Below are 9,009 nucleotides of genomic sequence, written 5' to 3'. Positions count from 1 at the left end.
TAAGTGACACACAATGCCCCAGCTGCTGCAATGAAGAATGCTTTACTGACAAAGGCTCAATGCTGCACACGACAACGTAAAATACAGAATTTGCTATAATAATAAGCCCAGAGGGCATTTGTGTGGTCTGGGGAGCAGAGTCCGGAGCGGTTTGGTTATGAAAACGATGCCCGTGCGAGATATCTGGGGCTTAAGGCCTCGACTTAATTGTTTACTGTACACTAAAAAGAAAAGAAAACACTCTGAGCAGTGGTGCAGAGTGAAAACGAGGAATTAACAGTGTGAGTTTTATTTCAGAGCGCCACGTCATTGTGATGGAGATTTAATAAAGGAGGAACACACGGACAAAGAAGAAGAGAAGGGGGGACAGCCTTTGAGCACGATTGCCTGAGGCATTAAAGTTCTGTACTAAATTCTGGTTTCCAGTGGGAGAAAAGTCACGCAGTGCCAGTAGTAGAGCTAGGTTGAGTGATGATTCTAAATTACTGTAAGTAAATCATCGTACACCCGTTCAAGTTTCATGATAACGGGGATCTAGACTTTGTTGAACCCTAGGCAATTTGAACAGGTAAAATTCGAGTGACCAAGTAGTAGTTGAATAAAAGTCATTGAATAAGTGTTGAAATAAACTGGCAGAATTAAGAGAATTAAAACATTTCAAGAGCTCAAATTACTTAATGGTTCAATTTTGTTTCACGAACGCAAAACATATAGGTTTATGAATATGAAAAGGTTGAGGTGGTGTTGATTTGACTCTGTGTAGGTTTAGGTTGGTATTTTTATTGATGGGAAGAATATTCAGTGACAAGTCCTAAGACCCGGGCGTCTGCATTTTGTTTTTGTTATTTTTCCTTTTATTTTGTTTTATATTTTGAACAGTGCACTGATTTTTGTTTGTGAATCTTTTCTTTAAGCAGATCTGCACATCGGAAATTACAAGCATTACACGTCGGTGAGAAAATTGTTGTAAGTGAGTTTCTCCGCATTGAAATGGGTTCTGGAGGAAACACTTGTGGGGACAATTAGAAACGAGAGTCCCTGTTTAAAAAAGGATTCAGCGAGGTAATCCAAACTCAAGTTCTCGTTTTCTTTTTGACATGACGTCATTTTGCTGAGTGTGGAAACTATATGCGATGACAGGTTTCACTATCAGCAAAGAACGGATGAATGGATGAAAGACTGGGAATAAAAACAAACGGACTGACTGGTAAAAGATGACAAGACTTGACCATGACTCAAGGTTAACCACCTCCACCTAGATAGGATAAAAGGGTGGATGAATTTATGTGTGTTTCTTTTTACAGGAGTAGAAGGATGACAAAATATTCGAGGATGAGTGAACCTGTAAATGCCATTTTTGTGTCTTGTGTTGCTTACAGAGGTAACTGCGCAGCGTTACCATTTACATTTTCTTCCCTACAGGGTTACAGTTTTAATGTTTTTCTATTACAGGATTTCTGGGCGGATGTGTGAAGAAACGGTGTTTATGGGTTAGGAGTGGGGGATGCTATTACACTGTATTCTGGTGAGAGTGTTGGGGGAGACACACCCTGTCTTGAAAACTGTGATTCTTTTACAGGAAATGTTTTTATAGCACCTATGGAATGAGGATGGCTGACTACGGTCAATGTGCTGCTGATGTTTGCTTTGCTTTGGTGAGAAGGGTGCAGTAGAAAACAGACAAGTGACATGAAAACAAGTAATAATAACAAATAACAAATTTGGGGACAGGTTAACCTAGAGCCCACTAACTGGCCATTAGGGGCTCTCGCTCTCTCTCTCTCTCTCTCTCTCTTGGAATAACATTGCCCAAAGGGTGAATAAAGCAAATTGTGGCAATAATAGTGATTTAATGATTGGAGAAACCTGAACATGATACTTGTCTGTTGTGCTGAACCGTTTATTACTCTTATGATTTGCAGGTGGTTGTAAATAAGCTGTTTACTTTAACAGGTTTGCTTTTTAGCTGAATTGCAAAATACAACTAGAACGATTGATTGAGACTAATCGCTACTAACCTGAAACTGAGGAGGTTCTATATAAGGAGGAATTAAAACAGGTATAAAATGCATCTGATCTTTAATTGCAGGTGGGACCATGAAGATTTTTTGGTACAGATTGCAGGTTGTTGCTCATTATTGAAGTGTGCTCATAAAGGTAAAAGCTATATAGGGGGTCTATCATTTGGTCTGTGTTTTAATAATTTAGGTATGGCAAAATTAAAGGTTTCTAGACAATTTAGGGAACGAGTGAGAAGCATAATTAGATGATCAGAAACTGAGTACTACACTCATGTTAGAATTGAGAATGCCCAATTTGTTTGAGGTCTGTTGTTCATTTTTATACACACATTGCAAATGTGCTTATAAGGAGCTGGCACTTAGTCTGTGAAGGTCAAAAGCTTCATCCGACAACGGATCGGATTGATATATTGGTGCTATTGACTTCACGTGCAGAGGGTTAAATGCATGCACGCTTACACACATAAGCATGGCATAGGATTGGAATAAACAAAGTCAACGACATTAGGTTAGGAGAGCCAGCGCAGGAGAGGTGTTGGCTTTCTGTCTCTTGCAGAGAAGGGAACAGACGCCAGACGGGGACACGGAGATATGGGGACCCTTCACAGCAACTGGGGTCAAGTGTCATGGCCTTGGGGCTCCTTGAGAAGATGGATCCCATAACCACAGCGATAACCAGGAAGGGGTTGGCTAAAACTAGGAACACCAGAGACCAACGTGGTTCGAGAGGCTTTTGGCAAAAAGGGGGACACGGCGGTGACAACGGACAACAAACACACAGATTTGTGTAGCGACTGAAGGGTGGTATAACCCCGGAAGTCGAAGAAAGAAGAATCCGAGGGCGTTTCTTCACTCCAAGAGGAGGTGGTAAAGGGGCCTGAAGCGTGTCAGGCTGAAACTCGAGTCTGAAGCTAAAAGAACAGCTGGGTTGTGGGAAAATTGGAAAACAACGGAGGCGTTGGGATTGATAAGTGTCATAACGTGTTTGTTTGGTTTGGAAATAAATCCTGGTGTGAGTTGGGCTGGCAAGCCAGCCCAAAGAGGAGGAATGTGACCAGGAGATATTTTATTTTGTATTCTTATGATCACAGTTATAATCAGAAGTATCAATCATTAATCATTTACCATTGTTGAACCAGTTGACAGAATAATCTTTGGACCATATCTATGTTAACATTAATCTACACAGATTATCAGTACTTTAATCAGTCTATTGTTGTTCTGTACTATTCATGTTATTTGCTTAAAGCTGTTTCACAGTTCTGTAATCACTCAGAAGCCTGTGGGGCCTGCTGGACCCTGCCTTGGTTCTATGTTCAGTTCTGCACGTACACAGGCCTTGAAAGTACATGCACGCTCTTATACAACACATGAATGTGTACACACACCCTTAGTAAGAATAGGAGGGTTGTCTGAGGACAGTTTTCTGATAGATATACTTTCACAATAGACACGAATAGATATACACACAACACACACTGGTTTTCTCTGAGTGCTGGGCTGAGTGGAAACATCTGGAGGCCTTATAAGGAGAACTTGTGGAGTGAGGGGAACTTCCTGAGTTCTGAGAACTGACTGATACTTATCATGGGACTTGACGTCATCATTGTAATAAAAGCCTTGTGAGATGCTTGTTCGGGGGAGATCGGCTCTAAAAGGCTTGTGATGCTCATCTTCCCCATATGTACATATGTATAATAAAAATCACTATTCTGACATCTACTGAGACCATGCAGTCGTTTGTCTCTTCCTCAAATTCGAACCCTGACAGGGGAAAGTGTCAAAGATTGTGTGTTGCTGTTGTGTAAAGTATGAAGAAATGACGTTTGTACTTTACTTACTTTACATGAACATGAATGTAAGACTATGCAGTGTTAGTTCTGCATACTTACATCAAAGATTTCAAACCCAGTGATGTCCAGGACAGATATGAAAAAAATCTTGGCTGCTTTGTATCCAGAATGTCATTGAGTCTGACAACCATCCACAAGAACATTTTCTCATAGACAGCCTTGGACAGAGCCATCACTCTATTATTAACCTAAGAAATAAGAGTTTGGGTTCTGATTATACCACAGAAAAAATATATAAATTACTGTTTGCTCATAGACTACTTTTTAATTACTTGTGGCACAGTTTGACCTTTGACCACCATTTCATTGCCAATCTGTACTCTTGGTTAACAGAAAGCCTTCAGCATATTGGGAGAGTTCAGGCCCGTGAGGTAGGTATGTATCAGCCTCTGATGAAAACAAAAAACAAAAACAAAAAAAGAGAAGAGGGAAGATGTTTTAGAAATGACTAAGTTTGAAATGAATGAAATAAAATGACAACAAAGGATCATGCATGTTCTGGGTCTGCCTCTGGTTGTCTTGTATTTGTGTATTCCCAAAATACAGGACAGTTCACAGTAAGTTTTCTTTCTCCAGAGGAGTTGCAAATGGCCCTTTATAAAGTCAAGGACCAGCAGCTCTACTCTGAGCTCCTTATAGTTTCCTAAAACCTTTAACTAGTGTTACATGTCGGCCAAGACACCTGAAAACAATCAGGACACCCCAAACATTATAATGCAATAATTCTCCACCATGGAAACAGGATCAAATGTGTACACAATACAAGATATATAAGTAGATTCATATTGGGAAGTATAAAACTGGATAATAACTAATTTTTACAATTTTTTAAATTTACAGTGGCCCTGAGACATCAAAACACAATTTTACCTTCAGCGCACTCGCTCAGCCTGCTATTCTCACTCCTTCTGCTTGAACTTAATCTTTCTGCGATGCATCACAGACCCAGTCAGCTTGTAAATACTTATCTTTTTCTCTGCATTGAAACCCAAGATGTCAATGGTGGTCTAAGGAAAGAATCGACAAAAACACAGATTTTACAGGTGTTACTTACATTATCTACGATACCTGATTCTTCATCAAACAAATTTGTTCTCAAATTCATCAGTAAGAAATGAGAAGCTTACATTTTTCAATTCCTGATTTTACAGCCAGAAGCACACAAAGACAACAGGGTTTCCTTCTCAGTTTAGCTATTAACCTTAATATTTTACAGCAATGAAGTGGAAAAAAAGACTATCAGCCCACAGTGAATACAGAGATGAGTTATCATTCCTAACTGTTTTAGTATTACCATAAGCCTCCAGAAGTGGGTTGGCTGCAATGATTTGATCCTCCAGCGACCTCCTAAAATGATGATATCCAACTCGTTTGTGTTTTTCATTTTAAATTGGCAAGTGTATCACACAGTTCTACATCATATCACATCACTTAACTTGCATTTTACATTTCGAGTTTCTATTTACATTTCGTTTACATTTCGCTCCAGACACTGCGACTGTTGCAAAGTGTTGGATGACACGCTTAGTGTTGACAGTCTTTTCTGCACCAGATTCGCCACTGGAAAATGAAACACACAGGCAATGGTGTAAATCTGACATAATACAGTGCAGAAATTACTAGTTAGATCACTTAGAGTTGTTTCAGTCCAAAACAGATGTCTTTCATTAAAACTTAAGTAATCATGATTGACTGATTCTCACAATCTGTGAAAAAATGTAATTTAATACAAATTGTGTTATTGAATTCATTTATTATAAGCTGCCACATTAAATCATTATAAATTCATATGTATTTATAGGCACCATCACCATAAAGGGGAAGTACACAAGACATTATGTAGAATATAAAATGTAGACTTTTTATGGGTCATTACTTTAATGGAGTTGCTGATCAAAGGGTTTATCACCTTGGAGCATGAACTGATTATCTCATTATCAGAGATGGAGAAGGTGTGGGGCTGGCAAAATCCCATCACCACCTCCTCGCGGTGCCAGCTGGAAACAACGACCCTCGGGAAGTTGGCTAACGGTGAGGGTCCTCGACGTCAGGTGGAGTGACGCGCCGGTCGATGTATTCCACAGTCACATCCCATGCAATGACGTCTCAAAAAGCTAGGGCGTCCCCCGCAGGCGACGCGCGTCGTCCCCGCCTGAACGACGTGAGAAGTGGACAAAGGCTACCTGCTCATGGAGGGAGTGGGCTGAAGAAGCAAGCCCAAATCCGCCTTGGAACCCTGAACATCGGAACAATGACCAGAAGAAGTCGAGAATTGGCTGACGCCCTCAAGACCCGCCGCATCGACATCGCGTGCATTCAAGAAACCAAGTGGAAGGGAGCGAAGGCACGGGACATTGGAGAAGGCTTCAAGCTTTTCTACAATGGCAACCGGGCCCAGAATGGAGTGGGCATAGTGGTGAGTCAAAAGCTCCGGGACAACGTGGTCGAAGTTACCCGCATATCGGATCGCATCATGTCAGTGAAGATCGACGCCGACCCGACCATCCTACGGATTATCTCCTGCTATGCACCACAGACCAACTGCCCCGACGAGGAGAAGACAGAATTCTGGCGCGCCCTCGACGACCACCTGCAAACGATTAGCCCTGAGGAACACGTGGCGGTAGGCGGCGACCTAAATGGACATGTAGGCAAGGGGAGAGACGGATATCACCGATTCCATGGCGGCCAAGGATTTGGGACCAGAAACGACGACGGTTGCCGGGTACTGGACTACGCAGAGGCCCACGATCTTGCCGTGACCAACACCTTCTTCAAAAAGAAGCCGGCACACCTCATCACGTACTCCAGCGGCGGCAGAGACACCCAAATCGACTACTGGCTAGTCCGAAGACCCCATCTCAGCCTAGTCACGAACGTAAAAGTCATACCATCAACCAATATTGGCCCTCAACATCGGCTACTTGTGATGGATCTCCGACTCAACCTTGGCCAACGACGACGAAGAACACCAACCACGACGGTGGAGAAGATCAAGTGGTGGCGCCTCCCTGAGTGCAAACAGCAGCTTATGGACGCCCTTGAACACCTCGACGTGGACTCCAATGAGCCAGTGGACAAGGCTTGGGAGAACATCGCCAGTCAAATACGTGACGCAGCAGGCAACACCCTTGGGGCGACGAAGCCAGGGAAGCACTTCATCGACAAGCAAGTATGGTGGTGGAATGATAGCGTGCAGCAAACCATCAAGGAAAAGAAGTCGGCACTCAAAGTGTGGCTTCAATCCCGCAGCGATGGCGACTACCAGCAATACAGGGCTCTACGATCGGCCGCAAAGAAGGCGGTAGCAGCGGCAAAGGCATCGCACTATGACCAACTGTATGAAGAGTTGGACACGCCCGGAGGAGCGAACAAAATCTACCACCTTGCCAGCAGCCGCCATCGAGCAACACAGGATATTGGCCAGGTCAAACACATCAAGGATGCCAACCATCAAACCCTCCGCGACCCGCTCGCCATCCTCAATTGCTGGAGCGAGTATTTCTCCGATATCTGCAACGTGGAGTTCCCTCACCAGCCAATCCACAGTGCCCCGCCCGTCCCAGGACCTGTCCCGCCAATCACCATCAAGGAAGTGGAAACAGCCGTTAAAAATATGAAGAATGGTAAAGCGACCGGACCAGACGACATACCAGCCGAAGTCTGGAAGCTGCTCGGGCGCCAAGGCGCCTTAGTCCTCGCCAGCCTGTTCAATAGCATCATCAGAGACGGGACCGTCCCAGCAGCCTGGTCAACCAGCATAACGGTGCCCATCTGGAAAGGGAAAGGCGATGTGGCTGAATGCTCCAACTACCACCCGATCCGACTCCTAAGCCATACCATGAAGGTTTTCGAACGGATCATCGACGCCAGGATGCGAGAAATCGTCAACTTAACGCCCAACCAATGTGGCTTCATCAGGGGGCGTGGCACGACGGACGCCATCCATGCTGCCCGCCTGCTTTTGGAGAAGCACCGAGAGAAGTCCAAGACCATCCACATGGCCTTCCTCGACTTGGAAAAGGCGTTTGACCGTGTCCCACACGACCTCATCTGGCACTCCCTGCGATCACATGGAGTTCCTGAAGCCTACGTCAACTGGACAAAGCTCCTCTACCGACAAGTCACCAGCGTGGTCAGAAGCCCAGTGGGAACATCGCCGCCCTTTAACATCAATGTGGGCGTCCACCAAGGCTCGGCACTCTCCCCGCTGCTCTTCATCCTTTGCATGGACACTGCGATGGCGGATCTCCAGTCACCCCATCCCTGGACACTTCTCTACGCCGACGATGTCTTCCTGGCCGATGAATCGCGAATAGAACTGCAATACCAAACGCAGCAGTGGAAGACTCGCCTAGCTGACTTCGGCCTGAGGCTCAACACCAACAAGACCGAATACTTAGAGGCTGGCCCCCAGACGATCAGCGTCGATGGAGAAGATCTGGCGAAAGTACCTCATTTCAAATACCTCGAATCGATGATCAGCAATGACGGCGATATCCTACTAGATGTACGAGCCAGGATCAACGCAGCGTGGATGAAATGGCGCCAAGTCACCGGCGTCCTGTGTGACCGAAGAATGCCCAATCGCCTCAAGTCAAAGATCTACAAGAGTGTAGTGCGCCCCGTCGCCCTCTATGGATCCGAGTGCTGGCCAGCCACCGCAAAGCACGAACAAGCCCTTCACACGATGGAAATGCGGATGCTGCGATGGTGCCTAGGCCTAACACGATGGGACCATGTCATGAACACCGACGTTAGAAAGAGGATGGGAATCGCGCCAATCACAGATAAGATGCAAGAAGCGAGGCTGCGGTGGTACGGACATGTGGTACGGAGCGATGAGAACTCAGTGGTGAGAACAGCACTGCGGCTCAGCCCCCAAGGACGTCGACCTAGAGGCAGACCAAAGCGGAGATGGATGGACCGAATCAAGGACGACGTGAAGAAGATTGAAGCCGATCTGACCGACGCCCTTGACCGACCCAAGTGGAGACGACTTTGCAGAAAAGCGGACCCTGCAACCGAGCGGGAAAAACGCTAGGAGGAAGAAGAGATGGAGAAGGTGTGGGGTGGAGCCTCAATCCTCTTCTTGCCCCTGTATCTTGCAACAACCATTGCATCATACACCAGGA

The sequence above is a fragment of the Astatotilapia calliptera genome, chromosome 5 (genome assembly GCF_900246225.1).
Source record: "Astatotilapia calliptera chromosome 5, fAstCal1.2, whole genome shotgun sequence".
Taxonomy (NCBI): domain Eukaryota; kingdom Metazoa; phylum Chordata; class Actinopteri; order Cichliformes; family Cichlidae; genus Astatotilapia; species Astatotilapia calliptera.
Note: the sequence above shows the minus strand (reverse complement) of the source record.